This window comes from Pipra filicauda, unplaced genomic scaffold, assembly GCF_003945595.2.
Source record: "Pipra filicauda isolate LSUMZ 115617 unplaced genomic scaffold, ASM394559v2 scaffold92_size2517590_pilon, whole genome shotgun sequence".
Lineage (NCBI taxonomy): Eukaryota > Metazoa > Chordata > Aves > Passeriformes > Pipridae > Pipra > Pipra filicauda.
The window spans coordinates 2221294-2244057 of NW_024105120.1; the positions used below are offsets into that span (position 1 = coordinate 2221294).

At 40.4% G+C, this 22764-nt stretch overlaps 1 long non-coding RNA gene across 1 annotated transcript in view; it reads left to right on the forward strand.

The window, feature by feature from the left end:
• The window catches only part of LOC120325310, a 40276-nt gene extending 23675 nt beyond the window's left edge, over positions 1-16601 (forward strand). Inside the window, exon 5 of the long non-coding RNA XR_005567241.1 lies at positions 16529-16601. This is a non-coding gene — a long non-coding RNA (uncharacterized LOC120325310). The remainder of the gene's footprint in view (positions 1-16528) is intronic.
• The last annotated feature ends 6163 nt before the right edge of the window (positions 16602-22764 follow it).

Below are 22764 nucleotides of genomic sequence, written 5' to 3' on the forward strand. Positions count from 1 at the left end.
GTCCCATCTGCTGTTTAGCAGGGACTCATGGAAAAGTAGCCAGCCTAAATACTCCTAGTGAAAGTGGAAGTAATTTCATTTATGCATAAAACTACATTAGTCTAATTTAGCAGAAGCCTCGTTCCTCAGCTGGGTGGAGTATTTGTCCAGCGGTGAATCCCAAGGGTGGCTTGTTTTCAGCCTCAGAGCATAGGCTGCATGTAATCAAAGGCCTTCCCCCAGCTTTGATCATTGCCTTATCAAAAAATGTTACTTCAGTGAGCTCTGTGCAGAATTTTAGGATGGCAGAATTTCTCAAAACACACATTTTATAACTAATTTTTGATAATTATAACTTAATTTGGAGAAGAGAGGTGTGAGAGGGCAAAGGGTTTAATTGCTGCTATGTGGCTGGAGCACTGTGTCATCATCAGATTAAGTGCTGTATAATCTCTTTGTAGATTTTTACCTTGTAATATCTCTAATGGTGTGATATCCCTAACTATTTTTCCATGTATGTTTGCAAATTTCATTGTTAATAACAATCTTAATCTGGTACTCATTAGCCTGTTAATTATACTGTCATTTAGAAACCCTGGCTTCCAATTAGCTTTAATGACAATATCGGAATAATTTTTCTGTGCTGCCATTTTTGTACAACACTTTCCCATTTAAACTGCCTGCTGTCCTATCTTAATTAAATTTAATAACAATAGTGGTAGTTTATAGGGGACTTTTTAACCTCATTTAATGTCAGACCATTTATACTAGTTGCAAGTAGGTACTGAAAGTGTTTGCATTAATCCAATTACTTTGAAAAGAAGCAAACTTCACTTGTTTCAGATTATTTTAATTAAGGTAAAATCCCATGAAAGATCAAACTCCCTACCTGTGCAAATATGTAGAAACATTAAGGGTTTTTCTAGTTACACTCAAGATGCAGTAAAAAAATCAACAATATAAAGAAGCGCTAAAGCACGAATATAAAGAAGGAAGCCATAACTGGTTTTTTGTTTTGTTTTGCTGGTTTTTTTTAATAGCAGGAGAAAAGGATGAAAAAGCTGTCAGTGTCATTAGTGGCTGAATACTGCCTTTCAGATAGAACTTCAGGTAAGGAATGGTTGCAGCATTTTTTAACTTGGGAAAACTCCACAGGACCTGAATAATATACTTAGCATTACTGCAGCACCCTTGAAGTTACACTGTGGGACTAGAATCCTGGTACTCATTAAAAATAATTATCTTTTTAGCCCATGAAAATTTAATGCCCTTTGTAGAATCTCTCTATGAGATCACAGAAAATCAGAGAAAAGTAAGATTGAAAGAGATGCTAGAGGTCACCTAGTCCATCTTCCTCCTTGAGCAGGCTGTCTAAACCAATACCATTTCTGAAGAAAACTTTGTTAGACCTTGGAGTCCTACTGTGACAAGGATTTCACAGGTTCTTTGGTGGGCTTCAAATGATGAGGTCAAGTTGCAATTATGGAGATTGCTCTAATACTGACTGTCTCTCTGAATTTGGAGGTGATTGCAGACAGGCTTATCCTAGACTATTTGTTTGGCTCTAGAGAGACAGTCAGCTTGACTGCTCTAGAAAATCCTATGTCTCTCTTCAGGTGTTGCCTAGAGCTCAGATATGGTTTTGTATGCAGAGACTGATGAAGGAAAAAATTGGAGGTATTCCAGTGAGCTGACAGAGAAGGTAGCTGTCAGGATGGCATGCTGAACTTGGGAGATGCAGCAAAGTAAAGGAGAGGTAAGAAGGGATACAATTTCACAGTTGGAGATGAAAGGGAAAAGCCAACTGCAAGTACGAGACAAGCCACAGGCAGCCATGGGGGGAAAAATCAGTTGTTGTGAAGTAGTGGGAGCTGTAGGAGCAAAATCCTTGACCCCCTCAGAGGGTCCCATGAGTAAAGTCAGATAATTCCAAACTGGTAAAAAACTGAGGCAAGGAAAGTCTCTAAGTACTTCCTTCTCTGTAGTGGATGCAAATCTTGGGAGATTTCAGGAGAGGCAAAAGGAAGACAGCTTTCCTTCCAGAGCACTGTTTGGATCTTTCTTGCCTCTGCTTGTTACACACCACAAAAGTGTAACAGGAAGCTTCTACTCAGCTTACTGATTTCTTGCTGTTACAAATCTTGCTGTTAGGCTCACAAGTCACCCTTAGATCTGGTCAAGAGTTTCACAGAATAATGGAATCATTCAGGTTGGAAAAGACCTTTAAAGTCGTGGAGTCCAACCATTCCGCAGCACTGCAAAGCCTGCCACTAAACCGTGTCCCCAGGTGCCACATCTACACGTCTTTTAAATACCTCCAGGGATGGTGGTATGGTATGGTAACCACTTCCCTGGGCAACCTGTTCCAGTGCTTGATAACCCTTTCTATGAAAAAATTTTTCCCAGTATCCAATCTAAATCTCCCCTGGTGCAACTTGAGGCTGTGTCCACTTCTTTTGGTTGTTACCCGGGAGAAGAGACCAACCCCCACCTTGCTACGAGCTCTTTTCAGGTAGTTGTAGAGAACATTAAGGTCTCCCCTGAGCCTCCTTTTCTCCAGGCTAAGCAGCCCCAGCTCCTTCAGCTGTTCCTAATAAGACTTGTACTCCAGACATTTCCAGCTCCATTGCCTTTCTCTGGACATGCTCCAGCACCCCAATGTCCTCCTTCCAGTGAGTGACCCAAAACTGAAAATGGAATTAGAGGTGCAGCCTCACCACTGCAAGAGTATACAGGGATAATCACTTCCCTGGTCCTGCTGGTCACACTGTTTCTGATACAGGTCAGGATGCTATTTTCAAGGATTTTGAGGTCCTGGTTGTGTCTCCTTATTACTAGGCACAAATAACACAATGGGTAGTATATGTTTTATATCTCTAGAAGGTAAGTTAAAGTAACTTCAATGTGCTGTATACAACAATATGTACTTGCTTTCCTTTGACCTAAGTGTTTAATATTTATGACCTCTTATGATTGAAGATGAAAACTTCTGGGATGAAAACTGATGAAAAAAAGGTAGACTTTACCTGGGCATACTTGTATTAGTTAGATAAAGAAATTTACATAATGGTCCTCTTCTGAATATACACAACAATTCCTGTTTTCCTAAGATATCATGCCACAAATCCTCTGTCTTACAAGTATTTTCACATGTTTGGCTTCTTTTCAGCTTCACACAATTATTTTCGTGCTTGGTTGAAAACTGTTAGCTTACCCTTGTGTTTGTACCTTGTGTATCTCAGCTCTGATGGGTTAAGCTCTTTGCACCCACTGCTTCTGTTGCTGAAAGGACCCTGCTCTTTGGACTCCCAGAACTGGGAAGAGTGCTTTGTGCTACTCTGGTTTCAGCTAGAACTATGATTCTCTTCAAGAACATGAAGCATTCCCACTAATAGTAGAAGCAACTTAGTGGGGGTAACAAGAATTTTTCATCATGCAGGTCTGAATGCAGAATATATCATTTCTCTTCATGTGAAATTCTCCCCTCTGAATTTTTATAAGTAACTTGCTGAAAATCACAGGAAAATGGATTACTGCTTTCTACCCTCTGTAAAATTGAAGCTACAGAAGTAACTTGTCTGTGCAAATACAGTATTTTGAACTGTGCAGGGCTGGTTGGTACACCAGAAATCTCAGGAGAGGCTCCCTTACGCTGAAGTAGTAGAGCCTTGGCAGGGCCAAATTTTTTCTGGCCCATATTTAACATTCAAACTGTGTTTTCACATGGACCAAAAGACCTGTAATATTCAAATACAAAGCCTCTTGTCATCAACAACTGTGACCACTTTAGAATGAACCAGTTCATTGCATGCTGAAGCAACATTGTTGGTCAAGAAACCAGTTTTTGGCATAGCTCTATTTGTGGTTACTTTTGCTTTCTCTGAGGGACTGTAAATAATAAGATGTAGACACTAACACCTCTTGAATACATTTAACTTTCCATTTAGTTCTAGCTTTTTTTAGCATGACTGTAGATAAGGATAGCAGCAAACAATCATTGAAGCTTAAAGAACAATTTTAAAATAAGTACCAAGGCCTCATATTTGTTCTGAAACTGTTTGTTTGTTTTATATTCAGGGAATACTGTTTAATTTAATTTAATATAGCATCATATAGAGTAGGGGTAGGATGCAGAACAGGAGATGCTGTTACAGTACTAGGTTATACACGAGTGACCATAGGAGAAGACACCATTCTGTGACAACCAACAGCACTTTTTGTGTGTATGCTCCACCAATAATTTCAGTGGATATCCCTGTGTACCCTCTTCCATCTAATGCTGGTAGACAATGATTCCATTTTTAGATCACATAATTTTTGAAGTAGGAACTGCTTATCTCATTTTTATAGAGTACATATAACAACTGAGATAATTTGGATGACCACCAGAAGAAAACAATGACTAATTTTTGACTATTGAAGTACTAGGAATAATGTAAAATTATGTTACCTGAAAGTAAAATGGAATGGGTGGATAATGAGGAGAACATCTCATAAATCTGATACCTTGTAGTCCAAGTATGAAATTATTTCATCTTGCTTTTTATCTGCCTGAAAATAGGCAAAAGGAAAAGGCAAAGGGGTGAAAGAGAAGTCCTAGGCAGTGGTGTACTGGCTGTTATACAAAGGGGGCTACCTATTAACTTTCGTGGCTGCGTGGCACAAACGTGGGTCCCTCCACTAAGTGGGTTCACAGAATCACAGATTACCAAGTTGGAAGGGACCCACAAGGATCATTGAGTCCAACTCCTGGCTCTGCACAGGACCATCCCCAAGATTCACACCATGTGCCTGAGAGCATTGTCCAAATGCTTCTTGAACTCTGTCAGGCTTGGAGCTGTGACCACTGCCCTGGGGACCCTGTTCCAGTACCCAAACACCCTCTGGGGGAAGAACCTTTTTCTAATATCCAACCTAAACCTCTCCTGACACAGCTTCAGCCCATTCCCTCAGGTCCTGTCCCTGGTCATCATAGAGCAGAGATCAGTGCCTGCCCCTCCTCTTCCCCTTTCCCCTCCCAAGGAAGTTGTACCTTCAGTGAGGTCTCCCCTCAGTCTCCTCCAGGCTGAACAAAGTGCCCTCAGCCGCTCCTCATACAGCTTCCCCTCAAGGCCCTTCAGCATCCTCATTGCCCTCCTTTGGACAATGTCCAAATATAAGCTTAATATCTTTCTTGTATTGTGGCACCCAAAACTGCCACGATATTCAAGGTGAGGCCACCCCAGTGCAGAGCAGAGTGGGACAATCCCCCAGCTGGCAATGCTTTGCCTGATGCCCCCCAGGACAGGGTTGGCCCTCCTGGCTGCCAGGGCACTGCTGACTCATATTCAACTTGCTGTCAACAAGGACTGCCGGGTCCAGCATCTCATTCCCCAGTCTGTATGAACATTCAGGGCTGCCCCATCCCCGCTGCAGAATCCAGAACTTTCCCTTGTTGAACTTCACATGGTTGGTGATTGCCCACCCCTTTAATTTGTCCGGGTCTCTCTGCAGGACCTCCCTGCCTTCCAGGGAGTCAACAGCTCCTCTGAGTTTCGTGTTGTCTGCAAACTTGCTTAGTATCCCTTCACTATTCACTATTCCCCTCTGTGCTCGACCCGTGAGCCAATTGCTCACCCACCACAGGGTGTGTTTATCCAGCTGTGTCCTGGACATTTTGTCCAGAAAGATGCTGTGAGAGAGTTGACTCATGTACCAGACACAATCACTCTGTAGCTCTCCCTGGGCTCACTTTATCTGTCTGGGAAACTAGCAGAGCTGCATCACTCCTGTTACCTTGTGAAGGGAAGCTGAAGTATCACTGCTCTATAGTCTGCAGGGAGCTGTTCTCATCAATTCTGTCTGCTAAAACCCAAGCTAAGCATTCGTCTGTGTCCTTATCCAGAGTATACATGCACTGTGGAGGAATCTGGGAGGGTGAAATTTATGAGTCAGAGTTCCACTTAATCCAGCTGCTCAGAATTAACTGTGTGAATATCTATTCTGTGCTGGCCTGTGCAGCTGCAGCAGGATATCAGCATTAAAAACCAGATATATTACTCCCCTGCACTTCCAGTCCTACTCTTAAACAGGCTTTCCTGTTCTTTCTACTCGCTCTGTGTTTTCTGTTAGTTCAGTAGTAATTTCCATTTCAATACACTTTTCTTCCCAGACCCTTGGTTTACTAATTTTTGATCTAAAATTTATTTAAAATATTAATTTTAATTCTATGTTTTCTTCACAGAAATATTCATTTTACCCCAGTGCCTCTTCCCAGTAGGTCTTTCATGTTACAGCACTGAGGACTTTTTCTTAGCTTTGGGTATTGTAATAAAGAATAGACATCCCTGCAGTAGACCCTGTGAGTAATCATAGAAAAATTTAGGTTCGAAAAGACCATTAAGATCATCGTGTCCAACTGGTAAAAGGAGCAAATTTAAAGAATGGGAAAGAGTTAACCTGTGCATTGCCTAGCAAAGGCTCATGGGGAACAGCTTTGTGACTGCAGCAGTTTCTCAGTGTACTTGTACCTGCTGTTGGTATCTTGCAAATTTGAGTGCCTTCAAGTGGCAGATGGGATTGCAGAAGCCTTTCCTGGGATCAGGAGACCAGAATGGCTTTTAGACACATTGAAGTGAAAATTAGCTATGAAAGTTAAAGGCGGATAGAAGCTAGGGTGAGGATTAAATAATCATCCTCGATGCAACTCAGAAGCAAATAAAAAGGACATTTCAGGATTACAGATGAAAGGAGGAAAGATGAATTGGGGATTGGTGAAAACGCAGGCAGGAAAGAAACTCCTGCAATATGATGTCAGTTTGATATATAAGTATCTGTTAAATTTGCCTGAACTCAATAGCAAGTAATAGAATAGTTTGAGCCATACTAGTTTTATAAACAAGTTTTATTGCTCAAAACTTCAAACTCAAAATGTGAAGATGGATCACTAACTCTGTCTTGTGTATCTTGTAAGATTTTTTTTTGTCCAGCTTGTCCTCTGGCATTTTTTACCCAACTTTCAGAATAACTTTTCAAGATAGTTGTGGGGCTTTTTTCTATTTCCAAAAAGAAATGAAAATGTGCATGAAGCGTAGCTTGACAGTGAGCAGAGTTAAAGGACTTGTGACAGCTTGAGGCAAAAAAATGAATATTATTTAGTTGGGGTTGAGTCCACAGAACACAAGTGTAAAACAGCTGCGGCCAGGGAAGGCAAGTGGACAGAGGACTGGACAGTAAATGTTTCATGTGAGGAATCCTTCCTGAACAGTGTCTCTTTGTGAAATTTATTACAGGGTCCATTCCCTTTCGTTTCTTAACATGGAGTGTGCCCAGAAGTAGCATTACTTAATAGATCATTTAACTGAGTATTTAGAGTGTAATTCTGAGGTTATATAGATTGTATGTTGTCTTTCAGACAGACTCATTAAGAGAACTGACACTTTGAAAAATGGGTATTTCAAGGTGTTAAGTACCCTAAATTCCAGTTAATGCTGTGGTAGCCAAGAACACCGTGCAACACAGCATCTCTTTCCCTCTCTTAATGATGCAGTGCACCTGTGCAGACATTATAACACACTGGGAACCTAAAAGTAGAATTCTCTGCATCTCTGTGTCTCTCATGGAGAGCTTCCTTGGTTACCAAGAGCAGTACTGAGGACATTGAAATGGCTTGAATCTAGAATTTATAAATGAACACGAATAAAGAAAGGCCTACATCAGAGCTTCTTAAATGCACAGCTTGAATGTGGCCTCACCTGTTCTCTCTTCTGAATGTGAATGTTGACATGGAGAAATGCCACTGATCAGGAACGTGTTTTCTATGTGAGTTCTCGTTGCTACTACAGAGGCAACTCTTTCAACCCAAAGCTAGAGGAGTTTTCTTCTGCTCCTTTTGACTTCTAAATTTAAATAACAGAATAAATGTCAGAAACATTCCTCTCCAAAATCTTTTTTAACAGAGATTTTACTAGAGTGCTACAAGACTTTTCTAACTTGCAGCTGAATGGATAAGAGAAATTGTGTGAGAGCATTTAGTTACCCTGTGACTAGGGCATCATTTCTTCTAAACTCTACTTTTCTTGGGAGCACAGAGCAAGGCTGTCCTCAAAGATTTGATGCTGGTTAGGGGGAATGAGTGCCCCTAAATTCCTGTTGGCATTCTCTGCATATATCTAGTACCATTCAACTTTCAGATAATAACTTCTCTTTGATTCTTTAAGCATAAATGAAGTTGTACATGTTTCTATAACATTTGAAAATGAGAGGTACACCTTTTTGTATCTATGTCATTCCTTTTCTGTTTCTTGGGCATGAATATATTTTGAGGTGCTAAGTGGTAATTTTAAACTCCTACCCTTTTTGGCCATTTGATTTCCTCTTCCTAGCACCTCTCTCTGTTCAAATCCACAACCTCGAGGCTGCCAGAGTTTGATTAATTACATCCTTGCTTTCAATGAAAACCACAGTGTCATACTTTTCTGTTAAAAGTCCATTGTTTGGCATTCCTGTAATTCTGTAGCTCCGGATGCAGAGTACAGCGTGGGCCCTCAGCTGAGCTCCTGGGCCTCTGTTTTATTGTGCCTAACGCTTTGTGTTAGGACTGCTTTGGAATCAAGGTGACACTTTTCTTTGTGGTACTGTTGCTACATGATTGTATCTGTTCTAGGAGGTGATATAACTAGAAACAGGCGTGATATCCTTAATTGAATGTTTTAATTAGTAAAGTAGGTACAATGTTGTTTTTTGACTCTTGTCTGAAGGAGGAAAACAAAACCTGTCTGAAATACAACAGGCTGCTCCCAGTTCCATGCCTTGACATAGAGTGAGGAAAGGGTGTGTGCTTAAATAACCTGTCTGCTACCAGCCAGAGGAAGCACAGCAAAGAAAACCTGAGCTTCTCAAAACTGGGAGGCTCAAATGTACAATTTCAAAAGAACGAGGTTAACACAATGTCTTGCAGAGACCTGGGTTTTGTGGTGTAGGAATGTACTGTGAGAACATCGATTAGATGGAGACTTTCCATCCTGCTTTTGAAATCCAGCCCGACACGGATAGTGAACTAGGACTGTCAATTTTGGGTATGTCTGGAAATCTAATTGCAGATGCCTGGAGAAGTGTGAAGTTTAGTCTAGTCAAGAAAAGAGGGAGGTGTGAAGTTTAGTACGTAAAATACTGGTGAGCAGCAACATGCCTGCAGGGGGAAAGAAGCGTGGGGATGTATTAATTACACCTTTGGGCATAAACACTTCCATTGCAGTTTAATTCTTGTTCATGTTAGCCTTTTCTTGACTCTAGCTTCATAAATACAGGAGCAGCAGGAAGAAAATGACAACCCAGCTCAAGGAGAGATGCTGACAATTCTTGGTTCAGAGGAAAAACCTAGAGACAAGAGTAGAGATACAATAAAACGTCAAGGTTTGGAGGTTCTTTTAAAATGCTGGTTGGCTTGTTTAGACTTTTCCAAAAAAAACCAAACCCCAATGACAGTTCAAATCCAAAAATTCTGGAACTTTTCAGTGCAGAAATAATAACATTGATTTTTGGATTCAGCAGGAGAAATTGTCCAGTAACACTGACTGCAGTACTTTTATCACTGCATTTAATGCTACTGTTGTTTGATGCGCAGTGGAAATTTTTTAAATGAACTTTCTTTCCTATTCCTTTAATTATTTTAGGTTGTTCACAACACGTATTTCTACTGCCTTTGAAACTGTTTTAAAGCCATATGCTACAAAGCCAAAGCAATAAGACATATGGAGACAACTTTGGGCAAAGTACACACAGCTGGCTGAAAAGATTTTAGGAATTACATCTTCATGCTTATCATAGAATCATAGAATAGCTAGGGTTGGAAGGGACTTTTAAAGGTCATCTAGTCCAACCCTCTTGCCATGGGCAGAGATCAGATCACTCTCTGTAAATCCCAGCTCAGGACTTGATTCCCAATACTCTCTTTTAATACTAATCAAGTGCAGGTATCTTGTGATTGATCTTAGAATCACTGAAGTTAATAGGTCGGGTTTTTTCTTTCCCACTGTCTTCCATGATCTTGCTATGAAATCTATTTTCTGTCTTGCTTGATATTCCTTAATTACTTGGACATTCTAAGAGAAATTTTTTCTTGCACAATGTTTACTCAATGCAGCAATAGAAAGTGTAGGCTTTTTATTTTTGGTGAGATAAATTATTTTTTACTGCTTATAGATCCTTTTTTAGGATTATAGCAATATCTTCGTGTACTTTTTGATAAAATGTAAACTCAGAAAAACTCTTCTGTCTAAATGCAGGCACAGAACTGGCTGTCACTGATAAGCTGTTTGTTATCTTCTAGCTACAACAAATGTTGCTTTAATTTTTTTTTCCTGTAGTCTTTCCAGACGACTGGTTCTAAATTTCTATGCAATGACACTCCATGATCAACTGCCAGACTACTGGTTTGAAACAGGATACTGCTAGCACAGATTCCTCAACAAATTTTGACTTTCTTTCTTGCTGTCTCCCTTATCTAGCTTAATAACTTCCGTGCTTTCAGATATTTATATTTATATTTAGGAAGCATAGAACTGCTACTGTCGCAGATTAATGCCCCAAGCAGTCCTTTGCAATGCAGCCTTCACCTAGCAGTCCCTAGATGGGGTTTTAACAATGCAAACAAAATATATTACTGCTTCAGAATACACTTCCTACAGGAAATATTCCTCCTGCTCTCTCAAAGGGGATGCTAATTTAATGGTTTTAAATGATAGCTGTCAAGCACTCGCCAAAATCTTGACAATATTTTTATCTTTCATGATTTCTAGGCAATTCCAGCCTGCCTTGTGCTGTCCCTTATATAAGGCAATTGTTCTACAGGTTTTTCAGAAAATCGGATTTTCAGAAAAGTATGAATACTGACCTACTTAGTTTCCCTCTAAAAAAAACCTCTGTAAGACTTTTTGCAATTTGTGCTGTTTTATAGGAAATATTTAGTAATTTGAAAACTTTTCTCCTGTATTCTCATCTTAAAAAACCCAAAAGCTACGGGTATAAAGCGAAACTATATTTAACAATTTCACTACTCTTGGAAATACTTTCTGAAAACACTACAGAAACATGGATATACAAAAAAGGACGTTAGTAAAGATGTTTTAAAGGTGGTCTATTCTTAACATGTTTGTTCAGGCTTCAGTACCACTTTCCTGGTATTGAGAATGGGTTTTTTTTTTATTTACTTGGCTAGATCAAAAGTACCTCTCTGATTTTGTCATCATGACCTTTTGAAAGAGAATGTAATTAGAAACTGCATAACAGGTTTGCTTTCTTTGTTGACCAATAGCTGTCTTTGATTTTACTGCATAACTGCTACCAAAAGACTTCTTTAAAAGGTCTCAAAGTTTGCACATATCAATCATTAATGTCCAATAGACAATCTATAATAATTAGCTAGGGATGGTGTAGAATATGTCTTGTCTTAGCTTTTTCCCTAGGTGTTTCTGTTTGAAACTCTCAGAATGAAAGCAGGAAGGTTTGCATGGAGGAGCAGTATCTCCTTGTAGATCAGCTGGTAAAAGGAAGGGGCAAGTTTCCAGGCACTTTCTTCTGAAGCAGAGGCAGCAAGCACAATCCAGCAGAGATAAGGAACAAGTGTCAGGAGTCAAACAGCTCTCCTGGGTTGCCAGAGGAAATAACTTATGAGAAAAATGCACTTTGCACTTGCAGAGAACAGTGGGATAATATAAAGGAGAAAAGGAACATCGTATTAGGCCATGGTGGCTGAAACAACTCTGCTCTTACCGCCTTTCTTGAGTAGAGTCTTGGTCCTAAAGCACTTCCCTCGTTTTCTCAGAAGCAATGAGGACCAGCACTGGCACAGAGGAATTACTGCACTAGAAATAACATCAAAACACTGCTCTTACCATCGACTTTCCTTTGTGCACCAAGAAGCCATCCCCTGTCTCGTCTTTGGGGTTATTTTGCACTGAGCTCTGTGCTGACCAGAAGCAGCGTTTCAGAAAGGCTGTGTCACCAAAGTACCCAAAAGTGAGAAAGCACAGCAGTGTATGGCATGGCAGCTCTGTGATGGCACATTGCAGCATTGATGCTGCTTTTGCTTTGTCCTGCTCGTGGATTTTCATGATTGCGTTAAGTTGGCCAAGATGTGACAAAGCTGAGCAGTGTCTTGCAATCCAGTGACAATGTTTCTGGGAACAGGCTTTGGAATGACTAACATGATGTGATATGGTTGTTTCCAGTTGGTCTCAACAAATGAACTGGAATCCTTTCCAGAAATCATTTCACTCTGTCACTGTTTTACTTTTTATACATATCTTAAAGACATCTCAGAGATATTCAGCCTTAGATTTGAGAAGATATTTGTTAAAATGCTGAGCTGGTGCAGCCTGTATAGTGCTACTGATCACAAAGTCTGAGTCTCAGAATTTTAAGCTTCAGCAATAATCCAAGTGTCAAGGAGAGGACAGGTGGAAATGTTTTCTTAACTGTTTTTCAGCCAGCTTTGAGCAGCTTCATGCTGTATGTTTACTACAGTTTTCTTCAGCCCAGCTTAAATATCTTGAGAGATAATGGTTCTGCAGTATCATGGCAAGTGTTTTGGGGTATAGGTGGCCTTGCCATTCTGTAACTGCTTACCCTGGAGAACTGAACAAATAAAATATTTAACAGCATTAGCTGCAGCTCTAAGTGGGTCATACCATGTAAATGTGTCTGATTAGAAGGACAATAGATACTGCTATATTTGAAAAAAGCACTTTAATACAAGTACTAGAAATGTGTTAGAATATAATAAGCACTTTTGTACCCAAGTGCAACTGCTGAGCAAATGCCCACAAGGAAAGGGTTGGCACAGTAAATCAACACAGGTTAAATGTCTGTGCTTTCAAAACAGGGCTGAAGTATAATATGTTGGATTTTTTATTTTTTAATGGAAAAGCTAATCCCATTTTCAGGTACCAAAGATATTCTGAGAGCAGATATTACATCTCCAGCCAGTTTGAATTTACGTATTTTACAAATTCTCAAAGCAGATAATAAGAACTCTTCATTCTTTTTACTTTTCCACTGTTGTGACTCGACTCCAGATTTCTGTTTCTACTCTTCCTGATAATCAGTACTAGCAATTGCTGTTTCTGTTCTGGTACATTTATGAGAAGAAAGCAGTAGTTTGTAGCTACCTCTATAAAGCTTGAAAAAAATGTTAAAAAAAATTGCACCAATAGTTTAGAATTTTCAACATAAATTACTTAAAGGAAATCAATAAATAAATCTCAGAAACCTGGTCACCAGAAGCAAATGACCAAAACAAAATTTACTACTGGTGATCAGGTCAGCTAAGATTCTGGGCTTTATTTAAAGGCTAGGAGAGAGATTTATGGGCAAACTTCTTTTACAATCTTGCCTAGATGGTAGTTGTTTCAAAATTGTTCATTAAAGTTTCAGTTTCAGGTAGCATATGACAATCAGAGATACATATTTAGTGCCAGTTTATCCTTTTGCCTCATTGTTTCCCTATAGTACACACGTGACTTGTTCAAAGGCTCACCCATCCTTCAGAGCAGGGTTCTCACTGAGCTCTCTTCAGATGGATGAGATGAGCTTTATGAGTGATTTTCTCAATGCATGTGAGAAAAATGGTGACATGAGGGAGCTGGTGGTACTTCCCTAAAATTTTTGTGTGCTTTTGATGTAAAATGGTGTTATAGAGCTATGTGCATTGTTCTGTAGATTTCCTCTTCAGGGGTGGCATCTGTAATTTCTCTTTATATTTCCAGTCATTGCAGGATGACAGTAGCACAGTTACTGAGGTGTTTTATTTGCTGCAATTGCCATACTATTTTCCTGCACTCATTGGAATTCAGTTAACGTGTATTTTCACTTTCCTGAAGTCCCTGTTATTAGCAGCTATTTTCCTAGCAGTATGTGTTACATCTCATGCTGGTCAGTCTGAATACAAGGATATCCCAAGATAGCAGGTAATGGACAAATCTAATGGATTAAATTAATGCCTGTTGTAGTCTGAACAGCTTCAGCCAGAATTATTTCAGAAAATAACTTGACCCAATATGTGAACAGAACTGTTATTATCAAGAGTACTAGTGATATCTTCTCTTTTACTCCTATTATTAGAACTATAATCTAAGCTTTAGTCCTTGTGAGGGTGAGGAAGGAGACATCTGCCCTCACTGAAGTCTTCATACATACAACCAGATCCTTGGCTAGTGTTGGCAACCCAGCTGATTTCAATGCATCTGCAAAATCAAGCACCATTCCCTAATGTCCTCCAAGAACTTGACATTACACAGGCTTGCACAATGCTCTTGGCACAGAACTGCTCAATGTGTAATCCGTTGGTTTATTCTCTACAGACCAGAATGGAGATTAAGTGTCCAACCTGCCTTGCAGGCAGGCTTAGACTAGTTGTGACAATATGCCCCTGAAAGTAGTAAAAGTAGCAAAATTGCTTGACAATTGGTTAATAGTTAGATGCATTCACTCTCCCTGATTGATCAAATGCCTGCCTTTCATTCCATCCCCCCTTTCTTTCTTCTTGCCATTGATTTTAATGGGTTTGAGGCAAATTCGTTTTAGTAATGAGGAATTTACTATCACAATATAAGAGCTTTTACTCTTACAAATCAAATACATCGGGTGGTCTACTACCACCAGGATCTTAAAACATTGAATAGAAACAAGTAAAAAAAAACACTCCGCAGACTTTCTGGTAGTCTGACGCAAATGGATATACGTTTCTGATTTTTCTTGAACTATCAGTGGCTATCTTGAAACTGTTACTGTTGTATTGCATTTTGCTGGCAAACTCTGACACAGGACGAAGTTTGAGGAATCAGGTAAAGTAACAACATGCTCTTTTGGCTTATATTTTCCTTCAGGGTGCAGAAATGGAGCATTTGGATTTCGTCTTTTCCAGTTAGTGCAATGTAGCTTGTTTGCTTGCTGTCTGAATAAAAAGCTAGAGAAGAAAAGATACGATATTTTGGGAGAAAATTTTCATTTCTAGAAGAAATTTACTGCATTCTGAAGACCTTAAATTAGTACCAATATATTAATGTTTATCAAAGACAAATGGAGTAACTAGTAATGCAATCTCAATGTAATGCAAACAGCGTGGAAACACTCTAAGAAGATTTTCTTACAAATTTTTCCTGCTTAGCAAAATAGCTCTTTCACTTTCCTAGTCAGTCTAGCATGTCCTTAACCATCTTTGCAACTTGACAATAACGTAGGTGTTGACGTCTCAGTGAGAAGTCATCCCTGAAAGGGAAAACCATCAGATTCAAAAGCAGCCCCGTGAATCTTGTTCTCCTTAAACTAATTCCAGGTGAAAATTCATACGGAACCTGACTTTGAAAACTGGGGTGTTTAAACTCTTATACATTAGGACAGCATTTATGTTGCTATTCAGTGGGGGAAAAAAAGGCTAACGAATTACATGCTGTATCATTTTCCTGCAATGGGTCATTCTTAGTCTACTGTGTTGTATATTCAAGTGTTTTAATAAGCTCCTTTCTAATTGCTAATTCTACTTTCAGGTAGTGCTGTCCATTCCAAGGGACAACCTGCCCTGTGTTTGCTTAAAGCTCTTAAGCATTTGAATATTTTCCCCCAAAAGGAGTCTTCATTTTAAGATGACCTTTAAAAACCAACAGCAGTCTAAGGTGTATAAGAGGAACAGAGACACTGAAGATAACAAATTCTGGCAGTCTCTGAGTCTCTTTTGTGCTCTTTGAAAATTAGGACTACTAGAGAGGGAGCTTTTTCTCTAGGCATTTCCTTAATGTTTTCCAAATGTTACTTCATCAGAACAAAATGGTCAGAGCCCTTGAAGAATACTATTACAGATGCACAGATTTTTGTGTTGTTAAATATGTTTCCATGTTTAGCTTCATTCCTGAAGCTGTAACTGAGATAAAGCATGTGTAAAAACTTTGCTTACTAGACTTCTCCACAGCTCAAACAATTTTCCTTCAAGATGCATTAGAAGCTAGATGTTTCCAAGTGTGATGCTGGTTGCTTTGTGTTATAAATGGTTAATCTGGTTCATGTAAAACATGCCTTAATTGGCAAGGAAACATGCTTTCAGCACACTCTTGCACAAAATTCGGCAGGAGTTCAACAAATTACAGTTCAGCTGCTGAAGCTCAGCCAGCTTGGACTGCTTTGGGTATCTACATTTCACTTATTCCACTATCCATTTTATTATTTCCTACACTCAACTAAAGCTGAAAAGAAAATGGGGAGAGTAGAAGGAAAGGGGAAGGCAATGGTTCTGTAGGACTAAAAGTGATATCCAGGAACATGTATGATAAAATTAAAATTGTATATACTTAAAGCAAGTTGAAGCCCATGTGTATGTGTTGTACATAGATCAAGTTTTCCATCTGAGGATCTCAGTCATATACACAAATGAGCTGGCTGAAGTTATGAAGCCGTGGTATACTAGACACCAATTTACAAAGGTGCTGCAGATACAATTTTTGGACGTGAGTGAGCAGTGTATAATTTCTTGATGTTTCTTCTGAACCCTTCCCTTTTCTTTCTCTGCATTCTATTGCAGAGCCTCTTTGTAGCCTCTACATTGAGAAGATTGCCTGGATTTTTCGCTGGAACCATTTATGCCTGTTTTTTCTGGGAAGGACATTTTGTGGATGGTTCTCTACAGGATCCTTGTCGGGGTTGACAGCGAGCCCATCAGCAGCCTGGCATTTAGCAACGAGGCAATCGACATTGATCGGATTGCGGTGTATCCCTGAAAAGAAGATAACACCGAGGCTGCAGAGGAATGTAAACAACTCTAAGGAAATATTTACTGCAATGCCAGACAAAACAAACGTAATGCAGCTGAGACCAAAGGTCACCAATCAAAATGTGTATAGTATCACCAATGACAGTATGCACAGTGTCTTCTGTGTTACCAATGAAAGTATGTACCGTGTTTTATGCTTGAGACTTTTAACCAATTATGTTGTAGCACGATAGTATACAAAGAGTATAAAAGAAACACTTGAGAGCAATAAACAGCTTCTTGATCACCTTACACCTGGACTACAACTGATATCTGTGTTGCTTTGGCCGTTCCGACTTTAACTGCGACGGATCCTGACTTTTGTTGCCAGACCACTGAAGCCTACATAACATAGTTACACTGGGAAACACAATTCTATTCTTTCTGCCAATGATATAGTTAAGAAAAAATGTTCTTCCATGAATAGGCTGGCAATAACAGAGACCGGTGGCAAATTTAAATGAACCATTACTGAAGCACAGCTTGAAAAATGCAGAAAATCAACATAAGCTTTCTGGTCATAATGATCTGATTTTCTTCTTTTATAGCTACAAATCAGTTGGTAATAGCAGGTGATACCATATTAAATAGAGAAGAGAGAAAAATGAGCCGAAACCTCTCCAATCATAAGCTTTGTAATATAAAATCCAGTTTGCTACTGTGCAATAGGTTAATGTTTCCAACATGCAAACGGGTGTCAGTTGGCTTCAATAATGTCTTGCTAAGCAAAAACAGAAAAACACCAACAAAGGAGATGACCAGGAGAATGCATAATGCTTAATTTATGAAATGTAGCTATTTCATATTTTTTTCCCATTTTGAGGAAACCTGGGAGGGCAACAATAGTATCCACACCCCCCTCTCCAAGACTACTGTATGTGCGGTTACTGATCCAAATAATGGCTAGGCCAGGTGTATGCCTTTGTATCTAACTGATTAATGTGTGCATAGTCAATCAATAATTAGCCAAGGTACATGTACTCAGTGTGTATTTAATCACAGGAGTATGCAGAGTGTGATGTTTTCCCCTCTTCAGGTATTACATGCACCAATTCAGAAACTTTAGGTTTACTGAAGAAAAACTGATATTGGACCGTGTTGTCCCAGGGACTCTTCCAAGAGAAGTCTCCTGTTTGGGCATAGCTGGTTTGCTCTGGTTTAAATTGCAGGACTGCTGAAACTATGTAAGCAAAAAAAAAAAAGTGTGTTTCCTTAACATTTCATTAGTCCTTTCATTCATTTCTCCTCAATATCACTGCAAAGCACTCTGTAGAGGATGGAGGAGGCCTCACTCCAGATTTCTCCAGATTAAAGAGCTTTCCTTTCCTTTTTGGCCTCAGGCAGTGATCTTAAGCAAGGCTACTATTGCAAGACAGTGGCAGAGATTGATATCAAATATAAAACTTCCCAGAGAGACTATTAAATCAGTGTTGACCTGGTTTTAATAACACATAATATTTCCATGCATTGCAAGCAAGTTAAAAAGCTTTGACAAATACTTTGCATAAATGGACTTTGAAACAGAAAAGAGTGATAAAAAGTCAGGAAGGATACAGAGGCTATTTTTGGAAGGGGAAAAAAAAATGAATGTTTTGTAGAACAGCATTTTACTGAGTTAGAAACTTCTTGCATCACTAATGTGCCATTTCTTGTCTTAGACAACTCTGCTATTGGGGAAGCTTTTTAAAATACTTAGTGTCATACCTTGCTGGAATCAACTGGGGGAAAGAATGTACTTCAAGAATCATGTAAGCAACCTTAAAGAACAGAGGAAAGTTTGTCTTGAGTTTAGTCCTCTTTCAGATTACACATGTACCAACAGCTGCTAAAATTGAGATATTCTGTATTACTCTTTTGATGATTCTTCATGATAAATACAGGAGGGAAATGGAAGTACCTCTTCAGATAAATTGTATTTGGGATAATGTGAACTTCAAAATAACAAGTTTCAAAAACTGGCAATAGGGCAATACTATGTAAATACCTCACTCCTTTGAGAAGAATTGCTAGGTAGGCTTGAGGTCAGTATTGTTGATGATGTGCCTAAGAATGGCAGATGTGCTAAGTGGGAAGCAACCAACCCACACTTTTCTGGATTATACTTTATCCCTTTAAAGGAAATATGATATTCCCTAGATTGCTACTTATACCCTGGAGAGCAGTCTGTGCAGCAATAACTCCTGACCCCATGGCCAACCCTGGAGTGTGATTGTCTACCTCAACTTCAGCAAGGCTTTGGACACTCTGCCTCGTATCATTCTCTTAGGCAAACTGAGGAAGTGTGGGTTAAATGAGTGGATAGTGAATGGATAGAGAACTGGTTGAATGGCAGATCCCAGAGGGTCGTAGTCAGTGGCACAGGGTCTAGTTGGAGGCCTGTCACTAGTGGTGTCCCTCAAGATTCAATACTGGGCCCAGTATTGTTTAACGTGCTCATCAATGACTTGGATAAGGGGGTAGATTCCTTCTCAGCAAGTTTGCTGATGACACAAAGCTGAGAGGAGTGCCTGGTACCCCAGAGAGCTGTGCTGCCCTTCAGAAGGACCTCAATGGGTTGGAGAGATGGGCAGAGAATTGTCTGAAATTCAACAAAGGCAAATGCAGGGTCCTGCACCCGGGGAAGAATAAACTCATGCACCAGGACAGGCTAGGGGTGGACGTGCTGGAAAGCAGATCTGTGGAGAAGGAAGTGGGGGTCCTTGTGGACAACAAACTGTGAGCCAGCAGTGTGCCCTTGTGGCCAAGAAAGCCAATGGTATCCTGGGGTGCATTAGGAAGAGCATTGCCAGCAGGTCGAGGGTGGTGATCCTGCCCCTCTACTCAGCCCTGGTGAGGTGCATCTGGAGTGTTGTGTCCAGTTCTGGGCTCCTCAGTACAAGGGAGACGTGGAGTTCCTGAAGCAGGTCCAGCAGAGGGCTAGTAAGTTATTAAGGGACTGGAGCATCTCTCTTATGAGGAAAGGCTGGAGGAGCTGGGCTGGTTTAGCCTCAAGAAGAGAAAACTGAGAGGGGACCTCATCAATGTCTATAAGTGTCTGAAGGGAGGGTGTCAAGAGAATGGTGCCAGGCTCTTTTCAGTGGTGCCAAGCAATAGGACAAGAGGCACAGGAGGTTCCATCTGAATATGAGGAAGAATGTCTATGAGAGTGACTGTGCACTGGAACAGGCTGCTCAGAGAGATTGCAGAGTCTCCCTCACCAGAGATATTCAAGGACCATCTGGACACAGTCCAGTGCCATGTGCTCTAGGATGACCCTGCTTGAGCAGGGAGGTTGGACCAGGTGACCCACTGTGGTCCCTTCCAACCTGACCCATTCTGTGGTTTTTTTGGGAGTGTTTTGGCTCAATGAATGTCCAATGGAGAGATACTGTTTTGTGCTGAGAGAGTGCTCACAGTTCTGCAGAGCCTTCAGCAGTTCATCTGGGTGCAGTGCTTGTCCCTGGAAGCAGTGCCTGCTCGGAGTGTCTGCTGCAGTTAGAGATCTGCCCATTGTGCTCTATCCAGTGCTACAACGTGCACAGTCTCTGCTCAGTACCCCTGTCATGTTCTGTTGCGAGCAGACTGTGTATCCACTGTAGGTTGCAAAAGAATTGCTCCATGCCCAAGAGCATAGATTATATCTGCTTTTCCACCCATACACATTTGTGTCTCTGTCCGTTCGGGTATGCTATAGACCATTAGTTTTACACCACTGCTGCAGTTCCTCAGACTCCTATTGGGACACAGAACTGTTGCTGCTGTCATTGTAAAGTATGTAGTCCTTCAAAATTGGTGTCTTGCTCATAGCATGTTTTTTTACTTTGTTTTACAAATTCCAGTTCTTGAGTCTGTTCTTACCACACAGCATTCATTGTAAACTTATTGTTTTAAAAGCTTTATTAGTTGTGAGAGTCTTACACAGTAGCTGGTCCTGTGGGTATATGCTTGATAGCTCTTAGTTCTTCAGTGGATATCTACTATTTAGGGGGGTTCATTTCTTCTCGGATGCAGGCTGTGAATATTCGGTCTAATATTCCATTCCCAGCACATTTAATAGTCATCACACTTCAGCACCTTCTCTTTTTTACCTCTCCTCTTTTCAGGTGTTGTGATGTTTAAGACAATGAGTCTCTCTGGATCTGGTTCAGTTGACATGGGGTCCCTTGGCAGGCAGCTGAGGTTCTGTCTTCCATTAATAATTGTACCTGGCAATGTCACAAAGGTTTGAATGTCTGATTTGTATCTTCTGTCACAGTAGAAACTCGGCCTGACATTGCAGATGCCACAGGTTTATAAAGTAGGAAGGCTTATCTGGAGAGGTTGAATGACCTCATTTACAGCACACTGCTCAGTGGTTTTGGGTTGACACCAGCTTTGGTGAAGAGGTTGTGGTGCGGGTTTTTTGCAGCTCTGCCTGGGCTTGGCCAGCTTCCATGTTGTGAAGCCTGAGCTTTGGCAGGCTGGGATGGACTGGTTGATAGACACAGAGGGGACTGCTTCTAAACTCAGTCTGCTATCCTGGAAACTCTCTCCTTAAAATTAGAGAGGCTTTTTAGAGAGATCCTCTTTGAGAGAGAATAAAGACTTCCTGATTACTATTCTCTTCCATCTTGTATTTAAAAAGAAATCTGGTACTTAAGCCTGTGGCTTGCCCTGCCCTGCTGGTCAGCTACTGTTGATAGTCTGTACTTTAGCCATAATATGTTTTAAGTGATAGTATGACTTGCTTTTCTGAGTTTTCTTATTGGCAACAACACTTGCTGTTTAACCTCAAAATGAGGCTAATCCTTCCAACTACTTATCAAGTCTCATATTGCTGTTCTAAATTGCTCCTTAGATTATGTGTTAGCTGCAATCAGCTGCCCATTGTTTATCCACCCTGGCTGCAGGGATGGCAGCTGGCTTCTGTAGCCTGGGTGCTTGTGAGCCAAATATCTCGGCAAGCATTAGTCACACCATGAGAAACTTCCCCTTTTCCATCATTGCTTCATAACATGAAGTACTGTTTTCTTGAGGCAGTTGTGATGACGGGCCCTGGAACTGCTGTTTCCCATAACTCTTACATAATTGCCTCTCAGCTGCATTATTTATCTTCCTATGAGGCATGATCGTTCCGTAGAGTATTTCCTGGCCCTTGGCACATGCATCCTCAGTTTGAGTTCCTCTTTTCTACTGGATCTCTTTTAGCTTTAGACTGTGTACATGTTCCATCTCAGTGGTCCTTGCTGGGAAAAAGAGAAAGTGCACCACAAATTGCATTTAAACAAGCCCAGGGATAGAAATTAAATGCTATAAGAACGTCAGTAATGGATTTAGCCATATGCTCATCCTGTTTCACCCTACTGGGATTCTGTCTACTGCTGAAGCAAGAGGAAGAAGGGCTAGAGAAATTCCAGCTGTCATTGAAACATACTTCTCTACTGGCATAGTTAGTAGCAGTGTACCAGGTGGCATGCAGAGATTGAGCAGACTCATTTTCAAGAGTTCAGCTGAGGCCATCTATTGATTGTATAGTAAATCCAACTTTAAAACTTCTAAATTGGGATTGGAGAGGTTCTGGTTGCATGGCACACAGCAGTGATCCAGTATAAACTCACCCTGTTGATTCAGATTTGTTCAAAAGCAGTAGGTTTAACAGCTTATTGTTGTACTAGCATGCTTTATGTCAGATCAAGCATTGTTTATTCTGACAAAAGCAGCATGAAAAACACTCTGTGGTTTGTAGACTAATCTGCCAAAAACACCATGGCCTGATCCAGATCAAATGAGTACTGCTGAGTGATCACGTGCAGCCCTGGAGTTATTTGCTATGGATCTGCAGTGACAAGTGCACAACAGTAAGTGCTCTGGAGCTCTTGGCAGAGCTTGTGTTCTAGATGTTGCTTTTCAGTCTGCCTGAGCCACGGCTAATGCCATGAGAGGGAAGCTGGAGAACCACAAAAACCTTTGAGGCCACATAAATTAGTATTGTTGCTCTTCAGCCTTGGCCAGCAGACTGTTTTGGCTCTAGAAATGGAGAACCATTTCTG